This window comes from Bos javanicus, chromosome 3 (assembly GCF_032452875.1).
Source record: "Bos javanicus breed banteng chromosome 3, ARS-OSU_banteng_1.0, whole genome shotgun sequence".
Classification (NCBI taxonomy): Eukaryota; Metazoa; Chordata; class Mammalia; order Artiodactyla; family Bovidae; genus Bos; species Bos javanicus.
In genome coordinates, this window is record NC_083870.1 from 22425111 (window position 1) to 22449900 (window position 24790).

A 24790-nucleotide genomic window follows, 5' to 3' on the forward strand; every position below is an offset into this window, starting at 1 on the left:
TGCTGTTGCTGTTGCTGTTAAGTTGCTTCAGTCGTGTCCGACGCTGTGTGACCCCATAGACTGCAGCCCACCGGGCTCCCCCATCCCCGGGATTCTCCAGGCAAGAACGCTGGAGTGGGCTGCCATTTCCTTCTCCAATGCATGAAAGTGAAAAGTCAAAGTGAAGTCGCTCAGTCGTGTCTGACTCTGCGAAGTTGATTTAATTTCATTAAAAATCAGTAATGAGCATTTTCTCTTAAGTCATGCTATCAAAAAGGTAGATAAACCACCTCTTTTGTAGGTAGATATCTAGGTTTATTCATAAAAAGAAATGAAATCTTTCATGGAAGGAGGTCCCACAAAGAGAAAGTAATGCATCATTTGTATATAGCTAAATTAAAGGTGAATTTTAAATGTTTAGTGATTTTTAGAAATTTGGTTTCTGAAGTTGCACACACTGCTTGTTTTAAATATTTTACAATTATTTGAAGTCCATCCCTGAGGAGTATATTAATGGGGCAAGATATATAAATGTAGTGGAATCAGAACCATGGTGAGATTTTTTTGTTTGTTTGTTTATTTTGGTCTGACAGGCTAGTCTAATTTTTTTGTGAGCTAGGAGTATGGGTTAAAGCGTGATATTTATTTCATTTTCCATACTCCTGATGCTCACATTGTATAAAGTAACAATGGTGAATCTTCATCAACATCAAAATCCACCATAAATAGGCACCACTTCCACACTAGAGTTTATGTGAAACTCAGAATCCTTGCCTCTTGGAGTTTCCATGCTATTGCACACAAATAGACAGTGTCAAACTCTCTGCTTTATGGGAATAACTTTCTACTCTTCAGTAAGGACAGGTTTTATAGTATAAATAGGTTGAGGAGGAGGTTTTTAATGCTGGTTCTATATGCAAAAATGTGTATCTTTAAAGAAATTTTACTGAATTTAGTTTAAAACAGGTATGTTTTTCTTTAAAGATTAAAATAAGTTCAGTATAAAATAAGTTCAGTATAACAGACCCAATGAAAAAATAAAACTCAATGAAGTACTTTGAAAAGAAGTAATACTTTTATATAGCTGAATTTAATCAAACGAGTAGAGACACACATCAGATGATAATAGCTAACACTCATGAAGTGTTTTGTTGACTAACCTCAGGGGTTTATTTAGGAACCAAAATGGACATAATATAAACAAGAGTAATTGGTGTAATTGTGAAAACTCTTAGAGCACATAGGAAAACATCTCTTCATATTTCTAGTAATACAAAGCAATGATTAAAAATTTAAATACCATTTTCATGTGGCCTAGTAAATTGTCCACCTACTTAAAATACACACACACAGTCACACAATGATTAGTAAATTTACTCAGGATAATTTTTCTAAAAGAAAGTCCAGAAGATCTGGGGTGTCTATGTCAAAGTTAATTTATTGCTATGGAATAGAAACTATTTTTTTTTGCCCCAGGTTTCTTTTTGTACCCTTCCCTATTGTATAGGCATTTAGGAAACCAGATGAAATATTCAGAAGTCATCAAATAGGCAAGTGCTTCTCAAATTTTATGTGCATATATATCATGTGTATTTCCATCAGGTAAGATGAATGAAGTTCCCTTTCATCTCAGCCTATGGTAATGATGGAAACATGACCTTGTTCTTACCTGTTCAGCTTCAGAATCCTTCCTACTAAATTGTGATTGTCAGTCAAGGCTGCCTCAAAGTGAACACTGTGTTTTCTTCTCCTTTTGTCCACACTGTAAATACCATCACTATGCCTCTCATTTAATTTTAATCATGTCCTATGTGCCAGGCACTCTTCATGAATTACTCCATGAAACTGAAAGTACTGTTAATAGCTCCAGAAGCTCAGACCTTCAAAATGTTATCCTGGTGGTCTGAATTCAGAGTCTCAGCGTTACCACTGAGCGATATTCCTTCCCCTACTTATGGATCAAGGATGAGGTCCTGGTTCACACTCTGTTTGCCTGCTTCATTTCAAGTATTTCTTGATAGTCCACTTGGCCACTTTGACAAACACATGTTGAAGTGAAATCTCCTCACTCTTGTATTTAATTGGCCTGTTTGATATCTGCTCTTCCTCTGTCTTCTTTAGCCTTGCAACTTCTAGTTTCTCTAACTTAACTTTGCCTAGATAAGCAAGCATTTTATCATATATAAAGAGCAATGAGATCCCATCATGGTAGCTGTTCAAGGAAAGGCTAGATTGCTACATCTCCTGCAAAGATGATTGATTCAAGTCTTAAGTAAAGATCATTTACAACGTTCCTTTCAGCCCTCCAGCTCCATTTTTCTACCAATGTCATTACATATGTGAAAATATGGCATTATTTGAACCTTGAAAATTTCATATTCCTATGAGAAAATTTCATATTCCTAATACTTAAGATATTAAGTACTCTTTCCTTTTTGCCTACCTTTTACCTGGAAAATCCATATTTCACATTTATGAACATCCTTTGGGATGGTAACATTCCACATGATTGAGAGCCTTCCTAGCCTAATGTTATGTCAGAGATAGATAAATAGATCCCATATTTTAGTTAATGTTTACCTTTTACATTTTAGAAAACTCTATTTTGAAATACGTATAGAGCCACAGGAAGTTACAAAGACTTATACAGGCAGGTCTCCTCATTATCTATTTAAATTTAAAATTTTATTGGATTCTAAATTTTAAAAACATATGCTACAAATTTCCCTGAGTCAAAGGCATATCAAATGAAAATGGAATATCTTCACCTTTACACTACTATCTGCCCAGCACCACTGTTAACAGTTTTGTGTGGGTCTTTCTAGTCCTTTGTTTATATGCATATATGATTGACCATATAAAAGAAGCCAGAGTACAGATAATCCCAACTTCCTTTCCATCCTTGCATAGTTTCATCCCAAGTCTTATAATTGTCAATAACAAAAGCCTAGCTACTGTTTGTGGTGTACTTATGAGGTACCAGGTACTGGGTAGGATGCTTAGTATACATAATCTCATGTATTTATCACAACAAGCTTATTTATTTTATTAGGATTCATAAAGGAGGAAACCGATGCTTAAGGTTACACAGCTACTATTATCATAGTTTGGAATTTAATCCCATCCGTCTGACCGTGAAAGCCATAATCAGAAGTTCATCATACTGCTAGAGCATTCTATGGAAAGGAAAAAAAAGAGAGAACCAAATAGGAAAAATATCCGCACCTTTTAAATTTCCTGACAATTCAGCACACAGATAAAACCCCCCACAAAAACAAAAAAGTTACTGATAACATTGGCCAAACCAATTTCTTGGATTTACCCTTACAGAAAGAGTTGAGTGACTGGCTTTTTTACTTTTCTACCATTATCCCTATCCCTAAACAGCCCCAGAATGAGAATAGGAGGTGTTTATCTGGCAAGGATTTCTCCACATATATCTCTGCCTCAAAAGTGATCTAGATAGTCATTTCTTAACCAGTGCATTTAGTCTTAGGTTTGAGAAGAGTGTGGCTCTATAGAAATTTGACAGGAAATTGTACCTGTCCACCAGGCTGTCCCATGGATAGTATACAGCCATTGTTAAAAACCTGAGCTCCTTCTCATGAATGTGATTATCAGAGAAGAGAAGGGCTGGCCTCCACTGATGACCTCCTCCTCCTGAGGGAGCCTCAGGTCACTGACCCAGGCTTAATACTCCCAGTGGCATCTGATCCCTCTGCCTACGGAAGCTGAATGGGGGAACCAAGCTTGGGGTACAAAGACCACTCACAAACAACTTAGGTTGAAGTCAGTGGAAAACGAAAAACACAAAATCCAGCACTACCGTCAGGCCCAGAGAGAAAAAAGAGGTTGTGATGGAATATCTCAGCTGAATCAGGAGGACATTTCTGTCCTAGTGGTTCTGGTGCAAACAGCTTTCTGACCTGAGACAACTAACATTATTTGGGGACATAAATGTGGTACCATGGCCTCTTGGACTGTGGTGGTCTTAATGTCCTCCTTTCCCATAAGAGCAGTGGTTCCAGTGGAGACCAATGGCTCAGTTCCCAACCAGAGACCAGCAACTCTGCTTCATTCTTTCCCAACATATAAATCATCTCAATGGCAAATGAGTGAGAAAGAAATTATCTAGGAATCACCCCGAATCTATGAGATTTCTAAAAAGAAAGGGACTATAGGAGAAGCAAATGATTCACAAAGTACAAGACTTTCTAAAGTTAATAAAGATATGTTGTTTGCAACACATCTCCCAAATGTCAATGTGCGCAACGTAAAGATGAAAATCCCCAAGGTAGTGAACAAAAGGAGTTCCAAATATATTTTATGCAAATTTAATTACATTTTATTTAAACAAATATTTTCTGTGCCCTTAATGTCATACTATGGCATAGCCTAGGAGATATGCTTTCCCCCTGAAAATTATTTCTATCTTCTCAAAATTAGAATAAGAGTAATACTATGCATTATATATTATTTACCATGAACAAATTTCTCCTTCATATTCTCTTACTTAAGGAATTCAAGAACCCCTCAGGCTTTCAAATAAATGATCACTATGGTCATTTCAACTCTGGTTTTATTATTACCATTATAGACATAGACACACAAAAATGATACTAAATTTATGTCATCACGCAGATGTCGTGAAACTGGTATTGAAAATAATGTGTTTAATATTTTATGTGTTTAATGCTTTTAAGAAGTATATATATCCTGACACTTGGCAGTATTTTTCTCAATTGTGATGGTAAATGAACAACTTACCACTGACTCTTGCCGAAAGTTTTAGAAAGGGCTTACTGCTCTCTTTCTAGTTCCTGGGCTGGAAAGACACTCTCTGTAAAACAGGCTGTTGACTGCCATGCATCATGAGGAGGCCTTCCATTCTAGGAGCTACCTTGAACATGTTCACTGTCTACTGCAAGAGTTGAAAATCCTTCTATGTTCTCTCTAGGAACTCATTTTTCTAGCATGGACATTTATAAGTACCTGTGGACTGACCTTTGGGGAGTACCATGTAACCTTTCTTTAAGCAGCTGTTCTGGGACTCCTCAGAGTGCAGATGCAAGGCAAAAGCCTGAGTAGAAACTAGAATGAAGAGCAATTAATTCTCTTGTGTATTCATTAAAGTCATATCAATCATCTTTTCTCAGCATGCAATGAGACTAGCTTCTTATCTCTTTTGGGACATTTGTGGGTGAATTTTAGTGACAGATTTTTTTTGTTAGGATGTGAATGAAAATTAAAGCCTGAAATACTGCCTTCTCCTCCTTTTCATTAGGGAAAGAAAAGAGATGCACGGGTGTAGGTTTATTCAAGTTGCGATTCTACAAAGCACAAGAGAATTTTGTCCACTTGTTCTGGTAGCCATGGCCTTGGATCTTAGAACTAGATTCTTCATGTTGCATGCTCAATTGAACATGTTTTTGGAACTATAGTACTAACAGTGTATCTGCTCTCTTGGCATGAAATCATACTAGTTAGTCTGCTCACTTAGACATGGTGCGTCCCTTCTTTTTCACCAGCATCCTTATGTCTTCGTGTCCCCTGGTTTCTAGTTCTGCCATTGCCATGACCTGGTGATGACACTGTTGATGTGGCTTCTAAGGAGAAAAATGCAGAGCCATCAAACATCTCTGTAGGGCACAGAAGGGGAGAAAGCTATATGTTTAAAAATCTTACAGTATTTTACCTCATCAAAATTAGAATATAAACATTAGACAGAGTGAAGAGTTAAGTCTCTAAAGTTAAAAAGATCTTCTTAGATTAAGAAAGAATCAGTACCAATTCTCAGTTCTTCTAAAAAATTGAAGAGGAGGGAGCACTTCCAAACTCATTTTTACAAGGCAAACATTACCCTTATATCAGAGCTAGACAAAGATATTACAAGAAAATTACAGGTCAATATCCTTCTGAGCATAGACACAAAATCCCTCAAAAAACTACTAGCAAGCAACATTTAATAGCACAGTGGAAAGGATCATACCCCATGAGCAAATTGGATTCATTCTTGGATGCAGTGATGGTTTAATATATGCAAATCATTAAATGTGATATACCACATTATAGAATGAAGAACAAAAATTATATGATCATCTCAATGGATGTAGGAAAAGCATTTGACAAAATTCAGCACATTTTTGTGATAAAAAGTCTTAACACATTAGATATGGAAGGAATGTACCTCAACATAATAAAAGCTATATTGATAAGCCCACAGCTAACATATTCAGCAGTGAAAAGCTGAAAGCTTTTCTTCTTAAGATCAGTAACAAGACAAGGATGCCAACTCTTATCACTTCTATTCACTATAATACTAGAAGTCATAACCAGATCAGTTAGGCAAGAAAAAGAAAGAAAAGACATCCAAATTGGAAAGGAGGGAGTAAAATTGTCACTGTTTGCAGATTACATAATATGATACATATAAAACACTAAAGATTTCACCAAAAAACAGAAATAATAAATAATTTAATAAAGATTCAGTGTACAGAATCAGCCTATAAAAGTTAGTTTCATATCTATATACTAATAAGAAATAAAATGAAAAAGACTTTAAGAAACAATTCTATTTACAATAGCATCAAACATACCTAGGATAAATTTTACCGAAGTGGTGAAAGATCAGTACATTAAAACCATAAAACATTGATGAAAAAATTGAAGGCACAAATGAATGGAAATATATTTATGTTTATGGATTAGAAAAACTAATATTGCTAAAATATCCATATTATGCAAAATTATCTACAGATTAATTACAATCACTATCAAAATACTACTAGCATTTTTCACAGAAATAGAACAAATAATTATAAAATTTGTATGAAACCACTAAAGGCACCAAATAGCCAGAGCAATCCTGAGCAAAAAGAAGAAGCTGAAGGCATGACATTCAGTTCACTTTGTTCGGTCACTCAGTTGTGTCCGACTCTCTACAGCTCCATGTACATGCAGCATGCCAGGCTTCCCTGTCCACCACCAACTCCCGGAGCCTGCTCAAACTCACGTCCATTGAGTCAGTGATACCATCCAACCATCTCATCCTCTGTCATCCCCTTCTCCTTCTGCCTTCAGTCTTTCCCAGCATCAAGGTCTTTTCCAGTGAGTCAGTTCTTTGCATCAGATGGCTGAAGTATTGGAGCTTCAGCATCAGTCCTTCCAGTGAATATTCAGGACTGATTTCCTTTACAATTGACTGGTTGATCTCCTTGCAGTCCATGGGCCTCTCAAGAGTCTTCTCTGACACCACAGTTAATAAGCATCAATTCTTCAGTAGTCAGCCTTCTTCATGGTCCAACTCTCACATCCATACGACTACTAGAAAAACCATAGCTTTGACTAGATTGATCTTTGTTGGCAAAGTGATGTCTCTGCTTTTTAATATGCTGTCTAAGTTTGTCATAGCTTTTCTTCCAAGGAGTAAGCGTCTTTTAATTTCATGGCTGCAGTCACCATCTACAGTGATTTTGGAGCCCAAGAAAATAAAGTCTGTCACTATTTCCATTGTTTCCCCAACTATTTGCCATTAAGTGATGAGACCGGATGCCATGCTCTTCGTTTTTTGAATGTTGAATTTTAAGCCACCTTTTTCACTCTCCTCTTTCACTTTCATTAAGAGGCTCTTTAGTTTTTCTTTGCTTTCTGCCATAAAGGTGGTGTTATCTGTACCTGAGGTTATTTATATTTCTCCCAGCAATCTTGATTCCAACCTGTGCTTCATTCAGCCCCACATATCACATAATGTACTCTGCATATAAGTTAAATAAGCAGGGTGACAGTATACACCCTTGGTGTACTCTTTCCCAATTTGGAACCAGTCCATTGGTCCATGTCTGGTTCTAATTGTTGCTTCTTGATCTGCATTCAGATTTCTCAGGAGGCAGGTAAGGTGGTGTGGTATTCCCATCTCTAAGAATTTTCCAGTTTGCGTGATCCCCACAGTAAAAGGCTTTGGCATAGTCAATAAAGCAGAAGTAGATGCTTTTCTGGAACTCTCCTGCTTTTTCTATGATCCAGCAGACGTTGGCATTTTGATCTCTGGTTCATCTGCCTTTTCTAAATCCAGCTTGAAGTTCATGGTTCACATACTGTTGAAGCCTGGCTTGGAGAATTTTGAGCATTACTTTTCTAGCATGTGAGATGAGTGCAATTGTGAAGTAGTTTGAACATTCTTTGCCATTGCCTCAGTTGTGTCTGATTCTTTGTGACCCCATGGACTGTAGCCCACCAGGATCCTGTGTCCATGAGATTCTCCAGGCAAGAATACTGGAGTGGGTTGCCATTTCCTTCTCCAGGGGATCTTCCCAACCCAGGGATCGATCCCAGGTCTCCTGCATTGCAGGCAGATGCTTTACCCTCTGAGCCACCAGGGAAGCCCTGACTTCACTTTCTTTGGGATTGGAATGAAAACTGACCTTTTCCAGTCCTGTGGCCACTACTGAGTTTTCCAAATTTGCTGGCGTATTGAATGCAGCACTTTAACAGCATCATATTTTAGGACTTAAAATGCTCAACTGGAATTCTATCACCTCCACTAGGTTTGTTTATAGTGATTCTTCCTAAGGCCCACTTGACTTTGGACTCCAGGATGTCTGGCTCTAAGTGAGTGATCAGACTATCGTGGTTATTGGGTCATGAAGATCTTTTTTGTATAGTTCTTCCATGTATTCTTGCCACCTTTCCTTAATTTCTTCCGCTTCTGTTAGGTCCATACTGTTTCTGTCCTTTATTGTGCCTATCTTTGCATGAAATGTTCCCTTGGTATCTCTAATTTTCGTGAAGAGATTTCTAGCCTTTCCTATTCTATTGGTTTCCTCTATTTCTTTGCATTAATCACTTAGGAAGGTTTTCTTATCTCTCCTTGCTGTTCTTTGGAACTCTGCATTCAGATAGGTATAGCTTTCCTTTTCTCCTTTGCCGTTAGCTTCATGAACCCCATGAACAGTATGAAAAGACATCACATTACCTGACCTCAAAATAGGCTACAAATTTGTAGTAACCAAAATAGCATGATCATAAATAAAAAAAAACATATAGACCAATGGAATAGGATAAAAAGTCCATAAATAAATCCATATATTTATGGTCACTTGATCTTTTGAGATGAACTTCCAGATGTTCAAGCTGGTTTTAGAAAGACAGAGGAACCAGAGATCAAATTGCCAAAATCTGCTGGATCATTGAGAAAACAAGAGAGTTTCAAAAAAAAAAAAAATCTATTTCTGCTTTATTGACTATGCCAAAGCCTTTGACTGTGTGGATCACAATAAACTGTGGAAAATTCTGAAGGAGATGGGAATACAAGACCACCTGACCTACCTCTTGAGAAAACTGTATGCAGGTCAGGAAGCAATAATTAGAACTGGACATGGAACAACAGACTGGTTCCAAATAGGAAACAGTTTACATCAAGGCTGTATATTGTCATCCTGCTTATTTAACGTCTATGCAGAGTACATCATGAGAAATGCTGGGCTGGATGAAGCACAAGCTGGAATCAAGATTGCCAGAAGAAATATCAATAACCTCAGATATGTATATGACACCACCCTTATAGCAGAAAATGAAGAAGAACTAAAGAGCCTCTTGATGAAAGTGAAAGAGGACAGTGAAAAAGCTGGCTTAAAGCTCAACATTCAGAAAACTAAGATCATGGCATCTGGTCCCACCACTTCATGGCAAATAGATGGGGAAACAGTGGCTGACTTTTTTTTTGGGGGGGGGGGCTCTAAAATCACTGCAGATGGTGATTGCAGCCATGAAATTAAAAGACGCTTACTCCTTGGAAGAAAAGTTATGACCAACCTAGACAGCATATTAAAAAAGCAGAGACATTACTTTGCCTACAAAGGTCTGTCCAGTCAAGGCTATTGTTTTTCCAGTAGTCATGAATGGATGTGAGAGTTGGACTGTAAAGAAAGCTGAGAGCCAAAGAATTGATGCTTTTGAACTGTGGTGTTGGAGAAGACTCTTGAGAGTCCCCTGGACTGCAAGGAGATCCAATCAGTCCATCCTAAAGGAGATCAGTGCTGGGTGTTCATTGGAAGGACTGATGTTGAAGCTGAAACTCCAATACTTTGGCCACCTGATGCAAAGAGCTCACTCATTTGAAAAGATCCTGATGCTGGGAAAGATTGAGGGCAGGAGGAGAAGGGGACGACAGAGGATGAGATGGTTGGATGGCATCACTGACTCCATGGACATGAGTTTGGGTAGGCTCCGGGAGTTGGTGATAGACAGGGAGGCTTGGCGTGCTATGGCTCATGGGGTCGCAAGGAGTCAGACACGACTGAGCAACTGAACTGAACTGAACTGATCTTTGAGAGAGGTACCAAAACACAAAACAGAGATGTCAGGAGCTGCGTTAGGCTTTACTGACAAAATGGAGGCACGGCCCCAACCCCCTCTCCTTGTCCCACAGGCACGGTCCTGGGATTAAGGAGTTAGGTCTTGTGATTCTGACTTTTTTTTCCTTTCTTCCATTGAGTTGGCTGGAAAGAATGTTAAGGTGCTTATTGTTCTTGAGAGAAGCGTGAGAAAGCACAAAGCCTCTGCAGTTGTGCCCAGAAAATGATCTATAAAGTAACCATTGACATTTATTCAAGGATCTTTACAAAGAATGTTCCAGGATGAGCACGTAGGCCACAGCTTGAGGCCATGGGAAGGATTGTTATCTGAGACCTGTTTGTGAGGGGAATGTTTATGGCAAAGGAAGCTTGCTGAGCTCTGGGTTTAGGAATAATTAAGAATAGCTAGAAGCCTTTTTAGGAGATAGCTTAAGATACTAGGGGCAAGCAGGATTTTAGAAAGATAAGAAATAAACTGAGGAATGTGGTATGCTGCCCAGACATAAGCATGAGTTACAATGTAATCACAAGTAAACACGATTCTGAGAGAATCGCTGAAGCAGGAACTGTTTGAAGGGCAACAAGGAGACAATAAATCTGGGTGTCGGGGAGCTGAAAATGTGAAACCTCTGTCCTAATGCTTTTGTCAAAGTATAAAAGAAGACCTGATGCTTGAAATAAACATGCAGTCCAGCACCTTGAGTCAGAGGCTGCATCATTCTCCGCCGACACTGCTCATCTCTTCAGGCTGATTCCCTGGTTGCTGGAGCTGGACTCCGGCATAGAGAAGAACAATATCTTCCATAAACGGTATTCAGTTCAGTTCAGTTGCTCAGTCATGTCCTACTCTTTGCGATCCCGTGAATTGCAGCACGCCAGGCCTCCCTGTCCATCACCAACTCCCGGAGTTTACTCAAACTCACGTCCATTGAGTCGGTGATGCCATCCAACCATCTCATCCTCTGTCATCCCCTTTTCCTCCTGCCCCCAATCCCTCCCAGCATCAGAGTCTTTTCCAATGAGTCAACTCTTTGCATGAGGTGGCCAAAGTACTGGAGTTTCAGCTTCAGCATCATTCCTTCCAAAGAACACCCAGGACTGATCTCCTTTAGAATGGACTGGTTGGATCTCCTTGCAGTCCAAGGGACTCTCAAGAGTCTTCTCCAACACCACAGTTCAAAAGCATCAATTCTTCAGTGCTCAGCTTTCTTCACAGTCCAACTCTCACATCCATACATGACTACTGGAAAAACCATAGCCTTGATTAGACAGACCTTTGTTGGCAAAGTAATGTCTTTGCTTTTGAATATGCTATCTAGGTTGGTCATAACTTTTCTTCCAAGGGGTAAGTGTCTTTTAATTTCATGGCTGCAATCACCATCTGCCGTGATTTTGGAAAACTAATTATCCACATGCAGAACAATGAAATTGGACACTTACCTCATTCCATATATAAAAGTCAACTAAAAAGGATTAAAAGCTTAAATGTCAAACTTGAAACTGTGAAACTACAAGAAGAAAAGTGGGCAAAAGTTTTTGACATTGGTCTGGACAATGATTTTCCAATATGACCCCAAAAGCACAAGCAACAAAAGTAAAAGAGGCAAATGGAATTGCATTAAGCTAAATACACTTCTGCACAACAAAGAAAACAAACAGAAGAGAGAAATCTACAGAATAAAAGAAAGTATTTTTCAAATCATACATATGACTAGGAAGCTCATATCCAAAATATATAAGGAACTCATACAACTCAGTAGTGAGAAAAAAACCCAATTAAGAAATAGGCAAAGAGGGTTTCCCTGGTGCTCTAGTGGTTGAGAGTCTGCCTGCTGGTTTGGGGGACATGAGTTTGATCCCTGCTCTGGGAGGATCCCACATGCCATGGAGCTATTGAGCCTATGTATCACAACTACTGAGACTGCGCTCTAGAGCCCATTAGTCTCAGCACCACAACTACTAGAGCCTACGCACATAAAGCCCTCACTCCACAGTGAAAGAAGCCATTGCATATGAGAAGCCTGCTCACTGCAACAAAGAGTAGCCCCCACTTAACCCTCGTTTTTGAGATTGTACCCAAGTACTGCATTTCAGCCTCTTTTGTTGACTATGAGGACTATTCCATTTCTTTTAAGGATTCTTGCCCACAGTAGTAGATATAATGGTCATCTGAATTAAATTCATCTGTTCCCATCCATTTTAGTTCACTGATTCCTAAAATGTCAATGCTCACTCTGCTATCTCCTATTTGAACACTTCCAATTTATGGACCTAACATTCCAGGTTCCTATGCAATAGATATATTCAGCCTTAAAAAGCAAAGAAGAAAATTGTGTCATTTTTGACACTACAGATGAACCAAGAGGACATTATGCTAAATAATCCAGGTGCAGAAAGGCAAATACTGGCATTATCTCACTTACATGTAGAATCTAAAAAAGTTGAACTTGTGGAGAGTAAAATGATGGTTACCAGAAGTTGGGGTTGAAGTGTGGTAGGGAAAATGGGGAGATATTGGTCAAAGAGTGCAAAGTTGTAGTTGTGTACTTTGGATGAGTAAGTTTAGAGATATAATGTGTTTCATTATGATTATACTTAATAATGATGTATTGAACACTGAAAATATGCTAAGAGAGTAGATTTCAGGGGCTCTTATTGCAAAAGAAATAGTAACTATATGAGGAGATGATATGTTCTTTAATTTGTTTTACTGAAGTATAGTTGATTGTATTAATTTCTGCTGTACAGCAAAGTGGTTCAGTTATTCATACATGTACATTCTTTTTCATATTCTTGTCCATTATGATTAATCACAGGATATTGAATATACTTCCCTGTGCTCTACAGTAGGACTTTGTTGTGTATCCATCCTACATATATTAGTTTGCATCTGCTGCTGCTGCTGAGTTGCTTCAGTTGTGTCCGACTCTGTGCGACACCATAGACAGCAGCCCACCAGGCTCCCCGTCCCTGGGATTCTCCAGGCAGGAACACTGGAGTGGATTGCCATTTCCTTCTCCAATGCATGAAAGTGAAAAGTGAAAGTGAAGTCACTCAGTCCTGTCTGACTCTTAGTGACCCCATGGACTGCAGCCCACCAGGCTCCTCCTTCCATGGGATTTTCCAGGCAAGAGTACTGGAGTGAGGTGCCATTGCCTTCTTCAAGTTTGCATCTACTAATCCCAAACTCCCAATCCACCCCTTTTCCACCTCTCTGCCTTGGCAACTACAAGTTAGTTCTCTATGTCTGTGAGTCTGTCTGTTTCATAGATAAGTTCATTTGTGTCTTATTTTTTTTAAGATTTCACATGTGATATCATATGGTATTTATCTTTTCTCTTTCTGACTTACTTCAGTTAGTATAATAATCAGTAGATTCATCCATGTTGTTGCAAATGGCTTTATTCCATTCTTTTTTATGGCTGAGTAGTATTCCATTGTATATATTACCACATTTTTATGCATTCATCTGTTGATGAACATTTAGATTGTTTTCATATCTTTGTTGTTGTGAATCGTGCTGCTATGAACAGAAGGGCGCATGTGTCTTTTTTTTTTTTCCTTAAATATTTATTTGGCTGTGCTGGGTCTTAGTTACAGCATGCTAACTCTTAGTTGTGGCATGTGGGATCTAGTTCCCTGACCAGGGATCAAACCCAGGCCCCCTGCATTGGGAGCATGGAGTCTTAGCTACTGGACCACCAGGGAAGTCTCATGCACGTATCTTTTTAAATTACAGTTTTATCCAGATGTATGCCCAGGAGTGGGATGGCTGGATCATGTAGCAACTCTATTTTTAGTTTCTTGAGGAACTTCTATAGTGTTTCCATAGTGGCTGCACCAATTTACATTCCCAACAACAATGTTTCCTTTTTGAGAAGATGATATGTTAATTGTAGTAATCACTTTGGGCCTCCCTGCTGGCTCAGTGGTAAAGAACACAGGTTAGATCCCTGGGGTGGGAAGATACCCTGGAGAAGGAAATGACAACTCATTTCAGTATTCTTGCCTGGGAAATCTTACGGACAGAGGAGCCTGGCAGGTTACAGTCCATGGGGTTGCAAAAGAGATCAACTTAGTGACTGAACAGCAACAACAGTAACCACCTCACTATGTATATCTGAATCAAATCAACATGTTGTATGCCTTAAATACAATTTAAAAATTATTTAAAAAGAATTATTTAAAATGATATTTTAATAAAGAATTATCATAAAATAAATGTGAAAAACTATAAAAAAGAGAAAAAAGATTTTCCAGAATGAAAAATATTCATCTATTCACTGATATAACTAGAGAATCCACCTTCTCCATCCACTTCCTCAGGGCACCCTTGATTTCTTTGTTTCTCAGGCTGTAGGTGACAGGGTTAATCATGGGGATCAGAACAGAGAAGAGCACAGAGACCAGGATGTCCAGGATATAGCCTATATTGGGTCTATCATAGTTAAAGTTGGCTATTCCATAAAAGACCACCACAGGGAGGTAGGATGCACAGATAGTGAAGGTCTGGTTCCTGCCCTGAGCAGCGGGAATCTTAAGGAGGGCAGAGATGATAAGCAGTAGGACACTGCAATGAATAGGCAGGGGCTCAGGCCAGTGGTGGCACTGGCCACGTGGAGCACAGACTCACTGAGAGAGGTGTCAGAGCAGGAGAGCTTCAGGAGCAAAGGTACGTCACAGAGAAAGTGGATGATCTTGTTGAGTCCACACTGAGGGTCAGCACTGTGTCTTTCACAGAATCCTCTAGCCCACACAGTCAAGTTCCAATCAACAAAATACACACAGACCTTCAGAGTCATGAGGAGCAGATATTGAAGAAGGTGGAAAATGGTTACATAGTGGTTGTAAGTCACAGTAGCCAACAAGACACCCTAAGCACCAGCACAGGTCACAAGGAATAGGGTCTGGGAAAGACAGCCCTCATACAAGGTGGTCTTCCTCTAGAAGTTCCCCAGCATGACCAAAATGGTGGCAGATGAGTAGCAGATGTCCAAGAAACACAAGGTGCTGAGAAAATAATACATTGGAATGCAGAGGGCAGGACTGACTCTGACCATTGTTAATGTGAATGTATTTCCCAGAAGAGTTAAGAGATAAATGATCAAGAAGGCTGGGAGGAACAACACTTACAATTCAGGATGGTTGGAACATCCTAGGAAGATAAATCCAGTGACCACACAATGATTTTTCATTTCTTTGAGTTCTTTCTCAACTGAAATGAAAATTAAGAAATAAAAAGACAACAAGATACTAGGACAAACACTGGGAGAACTAACACTTACTCATCCTTTATTACATGGGGTAGATGATATCTCTTTTAGGTAGTGTAGTTTGACACTTTAAGACTAGGATATATGCATTCCCCCTCACTCTCCATCCTCTTTTGCTTCTGTGTTTACTTGCCATGCCTTCACTATTACCTATTAGTTTGATCCCCCTACCAGTCTGTAATTTCTATTAGGCAAGGGATTTATCTCTCTTTAATCCATATGTACTCTATAACACTTTTGTTAGAATTAAGGAAGGAAAGAAAGAAATTCAGTTTTAAGCACTGGCATTGAGAAACAGTAGTTGATGAATTAAACTAGAACCGAAATACTTTTCTTCTCAACCTCCTTATTCCCTGGGAAGAAGTCACAGAACCAAATTTTAAGTTTACTGGGTATGAAATAGCTTTCATGATCTTTTGCAACCTGTTATTTGAGAGAATATGCTAGTCTATGCCAGAAGGGGATTTGCAGATGTCGTTAAGGTTATTAATCACCTGACTTTAAGATATAAAGATTATCCTGTATATTCAAGTGTGCCTAATCTAACCACATGCATACGTGCTAAGTTGCTTCAGTCATGTCCAACTCTTTGTGACCCTATGGGCTGTAGCCCGCCAGGCTCCTCTGTCCATGGGATTCTCCAGGCAAGAATACTGTAGTAGGTTGCCATGCCCTCCTCCAGGGGACCTTCCCGACCAAGGGATCAAACCCATGTCTCCTGAATTGCAGGTGGATTACCCTGAACCACCAGGGAAGCCTGAATCTAATCACATGTGTGCTTGAAAAACCACAGTAGAAGGTGAATTCAGAGATTCAGATGACAAGTAGGATTCCATGTCATTGTTAGCTTGAATATAAATGGGGCCATGTGTTAAGGAAAGGTAACAATTGGTCCTAAGATCATAAGAAACTAACTTTTGCTAACAACTTGAATATATGTGAAGGTGGAATCTTCCCCAGAGTCTCTAGATAGGAACCCAGCCCAAATGACACACAGTGATTTTAAGTTGAGCCAGCCTCACACTGTGCCAGTACTTCATTGTAGCAGAGGACCCAGCTGAACTGTACTGTATCAACCTTCTGTCCCACAAAACTATGAGACAATAAGCAACTGTTTAAACCATTAAATGTATATTAAATTTATTATTAAAATAGTACCATGGAGTATAAGAGTCAAGGATAGGATGAGCATTTTTCACCTGTACACTTATGTGGTAAACCAAATAATGGCACCCCAAAGATGCTCATGCCCTCATCCCTGGAGCCTGTGAATATCATATGTGGCAAAATACACTTTACAAATGTATTGATCTTTTTTTCCCATAGCTGTTTTTTATTCTTCTAGTTTCATTGAGATACAATTGACATGCAGTAGTATGTGCACAAGAGTTCCTTTATATCCTTGACAACACTAGTTATCTCTTGTCTTTTTATAATAATCATTGAAACAGTTGTGAGGTAGCATCTCATTGTGGTTTTGATTTGCATTTTCCTGATTATCAGTAGTCTTGAGCACCTTTTCATGTACCTGTTGGCCATTTGATGTCTTTGAAAAAATGTTTATTTAGAGCCTCTGCCCATTTTAAATCAAATATCATATAATATTGCTTATATGTGGAATCTAAAAATATGATACAAATGAATCTATTTACAAAAGAGAAACAGTATCACAGACATAGAAAACATACTTGTGGTTACCAAAGTGGATAGCAGGGGTGATTGTTGGGGACAGATAAATTAGGAATTACAGATTAACATATACACAATATTATATATAAAATAGATAACCAACAAAGACCTACTATATAGCACAGGGAACTATATCAATATTTTGTAATTACCTGTAAAGGGAAAAGAATCTGAAAAAGAATATTTTTATACATATGAATCACTTTGCTGTACACCTGAAACTAACATATTATAAATCAACTGTATTTCAATTAAAAATTTAAAAAAAGAATTAAAATTTTTTTATTGGAGTATAGCTGATTTCTGAAGGAGATTAGCCCTGGGATTTCTTTGGAAGGAAGGATGCTAAAGCTGAAACTCCAGTACTTTGGCCACCTCATGCGAAGAGTTGACTCATTGGAAAAGACTCTGATGCTGGGAGGAATTGGGGGCAGGAGGAGAAGGGGACAACAGAGGATGAGATGGCTGGATGGCATCACCGACTCGATGGACGTGAGTCTGAGTGAACTCTGGGAGTTGGTGATGGACAGGGAGGCCTGGCGTGCTGTGATTCATGGGGTCGCAAAGAGTCAGACACGACTGAGCGACTGATCTGATCAGATCTGATCTGATAGCTGATTTACAGTGTTGTGTTAGTTTCAGGTGTACAATAAAGTGAATCAGTTATACATGTATAAATATCTTTTTTTTCAGATCCTTTATCTATATAGGTTATTACAGAATATTAAGTAGAGTCCCTGTGCTTTATAGTAGATGCTCATTAGCCATCTATTTTATATATAGAAGTCTGTATATATTAATCTCAATCTCCTAATTTGCCACTTCCCCCTATGTTTCCCCTTTGGTAATAAGTTTTATTTCAAGAGCTGTGGAGTCAGTTTCTGTTTTGTAAATAAGTTCATTTGTATCATTTTTATTAGATTCCACATATTAATATAAGTGATATCACGTATTCCTCTGAGAAGTGGAATACTTCTAAATTGCATATACACACCACACCTTCTTTATCCACTCATCTGTTAATGGACATTGAGGTTGTTTCCACATCTTGGCTATTGTATTATACAGTGCTGCAATGAATATTGTAGTGTGTGTATCTTTTCAAATTACAGTTTCTCCAGATATATGCTCAGGAGGGGGATTACTAGATCATACATTAGCTTCACTTTTAGTTTTTTAAGGAAACTCCATCTGTTCTTCATAATGGTTCTTCCAATTTACATTCCCACCAACAGTGTAGGAGTATTCCATTTTCTCCATACCCTCTCTAGTATTTATTGTTTATAGATTTTTTGATGATGGCCTTTCTCACTGCTTCCTTGGTGGCTCAGAGGGTAAAGCATCTGCCCGCAATGCAGGAGACCTGAGTTCGATCCCTGGGTCAGGAAGATCCCCTGGAGAAGAAAATTGCAACCCACTCTAGTATTCTTGCCTGGAGAATCCCATGGATGGAGGAGCCTGGTATGCTACAGTCCATGGGGTTGCAAAGAGTCGGACACGACTGAGCGACTTCATTTCACTCACTTCACTTTCTCACTGCTGTGAAATGATACCTGATTGTCTTGATTTGCATTTCTCTATAATTAGTGATGTTGGGCCATCTGTATGGGCTTCCCTGGTGGTCAGTGGTAAAGAACCTGCCTGCCAAAGCAGGAGACACATGTTCAATCCCACAGAAAGATCCCTTGGAGAAGGAAATGGCAACATAGCCCAGTATTTTTGCCTGGGAAATCCCATAGTCAGAGGAGCCTGGTGGGCTACAGCACATGGAGTTGCAAAAGAGTTGGTCACAACTTAGCAACTTAACAACAACAAATGCCTTCTTTGGAGAAATGACTATTTAGATCTTCTGCCCATTTTTTGCTTGGGTTGTTTTTTAATATTGAGCTGCATGTGCTCTTTGTATATTTTGGAGATTAATCCCTTGTCAGTCACATCATTTGCAAATATTTTCTCCCATTATGTGGGTTGTCTTTTTGTTTTGTTTATGTTTTTCTTTGCTGTGCAAGAACTTTTCAATTTAATTAAGTCCCATTTGTTTACTTGTGTTTTTATTTTCATCATTCTAGGAGGTGGATCAGAAAAGATATTGCTGTGATTTATGTCAGCAAGTGTTCTGCTTGTGCTTTCCTCTAACAGTTTTATAGTATCTGATCTTACATTTAGGTCTTTAATTCATTTTGAATTTATTTTTGTGTATGGTGTTAGATAGTGTTCTTTTTTGTTTTGGCTGCCCAGTGCAATGTTCAGGTTCTTAATTCCCCAACCAGGGATGGAACCCATGCATCCTGTATTAGGAGCAGAGGGTCTTAACACTGAAACACTAGGGAAGTACCAGGGAGTGTTCTAATTTCATTCTTTTACATACAGTTGTCCAGTTTTCTCAGCACCACTTATTGAAAAGACTGTCTTTCCTCCATTGTATAGTCTTGCCTCTTTTGTCATAGATTAATTGACCATAGGTACATAAGCTTATCTCTGGATTTTCTATCTTTTCCCATCGATCTATATTTCTGCTTTTGTAACAATACCATACTGTTTTGATGACTGAAGCTTTGCAGTATAGTCTAAAGCCAGGGAGCCTGATTCCCCCAGCTCCATTTTCCTTTCTCAAAATTGCTTTAGCTATTTGGGGTCTTTTGTGTTTCCATATAAATTTTAAAGTATTCTAGTCCTCTGGAAAATGTAATTGATAAAGATTGCATTGAATCTGTAGATTGCCTTGGATAGTATCATCCTTTTAATATTAATTCTTCAAATCAACAACATGATGTATCTTTCTATCTGTGTTATCAGATTGTTTCATCAGTGTCTTATAGTTTTTTAAGTGTAGGTATTTTACCTCCTTAGGTATGTTTATTCCTATATACTTTATTCTTTTAAATGTGATTGTAAATGGGATTGTTTCCTTAATTTCTCTTTCTGATTATTTATTGTTAGTATATAGAAATGCAACAGATTTTTGTATATTAATTTTGTACCTTGAAAATTTACCAAATTTATTGATAAGCTATAATGGTTTTTCATGGCGTCTTTAAGATCATCTATGTATAGTATCATGTAATCTTCAAAAAGTGACAGTTTTTCTTCTTCTTTTCCAATTTGTATTACTTTTCTCTTTTTCTTACCTGATTGGTGTGACTATGTTTTCCAATACTATAGTGAATAAAAGAGGTGAGAGTAGGCATCATTTTCCTATTTCTGATGTTAGGGGAAATGCTTTCAGGTTTTCACCACTGAGTATGATATTAGCTATGGGCCTTTAATATAAGGTCTTTATTATGTTGAGATGTGTTCCCTCTATATGCATTTTGTTAAGAGGCTTTTTTAAATCATAAAGCTATATTGAATTTTATAAAAAAATTTTTTTGTAGTGATTGAGATGATCAGATGATTTTTTTCTTCTCAGTTTTTAAAAAAATTATTTATTTTAATTGAAGGCTAATTACTTTACAATATCATACTGTTTTTTTGCCATACATTGACATGAATCAGCCATGTGTATACATGTGTTCCCCATCCTGAACTCCCCTACCTCCTCCCTCCCCATCCCATCCCTCAGGGTCATCCCAGTGCACCAGCCCTGAGCACCCTGTCTCATGCTTTGAACCTAGACGAGCAATCTATTTCACATATGATAATATACATGATTCAATGCTATTCTCTCAAATCATCCCACCCTCACTTCCCACAGAGGAGGTTTGGACTCCCACAGAGTCCAAATGTCTGTTCTTTACATTTATGTCTCTTTTGCTGTCTCGTATAAAGAGTCATTGTTACCATCTTTCTAAATTCCATATATATGTGTTAATATACTGTATTGGTGTTTTTCTTTCTGACTTACTTCACTTTGTATAATAGGCTCAGTTTTATCCACATCATTAGAACTGACTCAAATGCATTCTTTTTTAAAAAATTTAATTAATTAATTTTACTTTACAACATTGTATTGGTTTTGCCATACATTGACTTGAAATCTGCCATGAATGTACATGTGTTCCCCATCCTGAACCCCCCTCCCACCTCCCTCCCCATCCCATCCCCCCTGGGTCATTCCAGTGCACCAGCCCTGAGTACCCTGTATCATGCTTCAAACCTGGACTGACGATTCATTTCACGTATGATATTTTACATGTTTCAATGCCATTCTCCCATATCATCAAGCCCTCACCCTCTCCCACAGAATCCAAAAGACTGTTCAATATATCTGTGTCTCTTTTGCTATCTCTTGTACAGGGTTATTGTTACCATCTTTCTAAATTCCATATATATGCATTAGTATACCGTATTGGTGTTTTCCTTTCTGGCTTACTTCACTCTGTATAATAGGCTCCAGTTTCATCCATCTTATTAGAACTGATTCAAATGCATTCTCTTTAATAGCTGAGTAATATTCCATTGTGTATATGTACCACAGCTTTCTTATCCATTCCTCTGCTGATGGACATCTAGGTTGCTTCCATGTCCTGGCTATTGTAAACAGTGCTGCAATGAACACTGGGGTACATGTGTCTCTTTTAATTCTGGTTTCCTCGGTGTGTATGCCCAGCAGTGGGATTGCTGGGTTGTATGGTAGTTCTATTTCCAGTTATTTTAAGGAATCTCCACACTGTTCTCCATAGTGGCTGTACTAGTTTGCATTCCCACCAACAGTGTAAGAGGGTTCTCTTTTCTCTGCACCCCCTCCAGCATTTATTATTTGTAGACTTTTTGATAGCAGCCATCCTGACCAGTGTGAGATGGTACCTCATTTTGGTTTTTATTTTCATTCCTCTGATAATGAGTGATGTTGAATATCTTTTCATGTGTTTTGTTAGCCATCTGTATGTCTTCTTTGGAGAAATGTCTGTTTAGTTCTTTGGCCCATTTTTTGATTGGGTCATTAATATTTCTGGAACTGAGCTGCAGGAGATGCTTGTATATTTTTGAGATTAATTATTTGTCAGTTGGTTCATTTGCTATTATTTTCTCCCATTCTGAAGGCTATCTTTTCACCTTTCTTATAGTTTCCTTCGTTGTGCAAAAGCTTTTAAGTTTTTAAAAATAATTAATTAATTAATTAATTTTTTAAATAAAACTTTTAAGTTTAATTAGATCCCATTTGTTTATTTTTGTTTTTATATCCATTACTCTGGGAGGTGGGTCATAGAGGATCCTGCTGTGATTTATGTCAGAGAGTGTTTTGCCTATGTTTTCTTCTAGGAGTTTTATAGTTTCTGGTCTTACATTTAAGTCTTTGATCCATTTTGAGTTTACTTTTGTGTATGGTGTTAGAAAGTGTTCTAGTTTCATTCTTTTACAAGTGGTTGACCAGTTTTCCCAGCACCACTTGTTGAAGCAATTGTCTTTTCTCCTTTGTATATTCTTGCCACCTTTGTCAAAGATAAGGTGTCCATAGGTGCGTGGATTTATCTCTGGGCTTTCTATTTTGTTCCATTGATCTATGTTTCTGTCTTTGTGCCAGTACGGTACTGTCTTGATGACCGTAGCTTTGTAATATAGTCTGAAGTCAGGCAGGTTGATTCCTCCTGTTCCATTCTTCTTTCTCAAGATTGCTTTGGCTATTTGAGGTTTTTTGTATTTCCATACAAATTGTGAAATTATTTGTTCTAGTTCTCTGAAAAATACCATTGGTAGCTTGATAGGGATTGCATTGAATCTATAGATTGCTTTGGATAGTATTCTCATTTTCACTATACTGATTCTTCCAATCCATGAACATGGTATATTTCTCCATCTATTTGTGTCATCTTTTATTTCTTTCATCGGTGTTTTATAGTTTTCTACATATAGGTCTTTTGTTTCTTTAGGTAGATTTATTCCTAAGTATTTTATTCTTTTTGTTGCAATGGTGAATGGAATTGTTTCTGTAATTTCTCTTTCTGTTCTCTCATTGTTAGTGTATAGGAATGCAAGGGATTTCTGTGTGTTAATTTTATATCCTTCAACTTTACTATATTCATTGATTAGCTCTAGTACTTTTCTGGTGGAGTCTTTAGGGTTTTCTATGTAGAGGATCATGTCATCTGCAAACAGTGAGAGTTTTACTTCTTCTTTTCCAAACTGTATTCCTTTTATTTCTTTTTCTGCTCTGATTGCTGTGGCCAAAACTTCCAAAACCATGTTGAATAGTAGTGGTGACAGTAGGCACCATTGTTTTGTTCCTGACTTTTGGGGAAATGCTTTCAATTTTTCCCCATTGAGGATAATGTTTGCTGTGGGTTTATCATAAATGGCTTTTATTATGTTGAGGTATGTTCCTTCTATTCCTGCTTTCTGGAGGGTTTTTATGATAAATGGATGTTGAATTTTGTCAAAGTCTTTCTCTGCATCTATTGAGATAATCATATTGTTTTTTATCTTTCATTTGTTAATGTGATGTGTCACATTGATTTACGAATATTGAAGAACCCTTGCATCCCTGGGATAAAGCCCACTTTTATCAAGATGTATGATCTTGATGTATGGTCAAGATGTATGATCTTTTTAATATGTTGTTGGATTCTGTTTGCTAGAATTTTGTTAAGATTTTGGCATCTATGGTCAGTGATATTGGCCTGTAGTTTTCTTTTTTTGTGGCATCTTTGTCTGGTTTTGGTATTAGGATAATGAGGGCCTCATAGAATGAGTTTGGATGTTTACCTTCCTCTGCAATTTTCTGGAAGAGTTTGAATAGGACAGGTGGTAGCTCTTCTCTGAATTTTTGGTAGAATTCAGCTGTGAAGCCGTCTGGTCCTGGGCTTTTGTTTGTTGGAAGGTTTCTGATTACAGTTTCGGTTTCTGTGCTTGTGATGGGTCTCTTAAGATTTGCTATTTCTTCCTGGTTCAGTTTTGGGAAGTTATACTTTTCTAAGAATTTGTCCATTTCTTCCAAGTTGTCCATTTTATTGCCATATAGTTGGTGATAGTAGTCTGTTATGATCCTTTGTATTTCTGTGTTGTCTGTTGTGATTTCTCCATTTCTAATTTTGTTGATTTGATTCTTCTCCATTTTTTCTTGATAAGTCTGGCTAATGGTTTGTCTATTTTATTTATCTTCTCAAAGAACCAGTTTTTAGCTTGGTTGATTTTGGCTATGGTCTCCTTTGTTTCTTTTGTATTTATTTCTGCCTTAATTTTTTTGATTTCTTTCCTCCTACTAACCCTGGGGTTCTTCATTTCTTCCTTTTCTAGTTGCTTTAGGTGTAGAGTTACCTTATTTATTTGATTTTTCTCTTGTTTCTTGAGGTAAGCTTGTATTGCTATGAACCTTCCCCTTAGCACTGCTTTTACTGAATCCCATAGGTTTTGAGTGTTGTGTTTTCATTTTCATTCATTTCTATGCATATTTTGATTTCTCTTTTGATTTCTTCTGTGATTTGTTGGTTATTCAGAAGTGTGTTGTTTAGCCTCCATATGTTTGTATTTTTCATAAATTTTTTCCCTGTAGTTGATATCTAATCTTACCAGATTGTGATCTGAAAAGATGCTTGGAATGACTTCAGTTTTTCTGAATTT

At 37.9% G+C, this 24790-nt stretch overlaps 1 pseudogene; it reads right to left on the reverse strand.

The window, feature by feature from the left end:
* Positions 1-14603: 14603 nt before the first annotated feature.
* LOC133245164 (olfactory receptor-like protein COR9) lies at positions 14604-20484 on the reverse strand (annotated as a pseudogene).
* Between the last annotated feature and the right edge of the window lie 4306 nt (positions 20485-24790).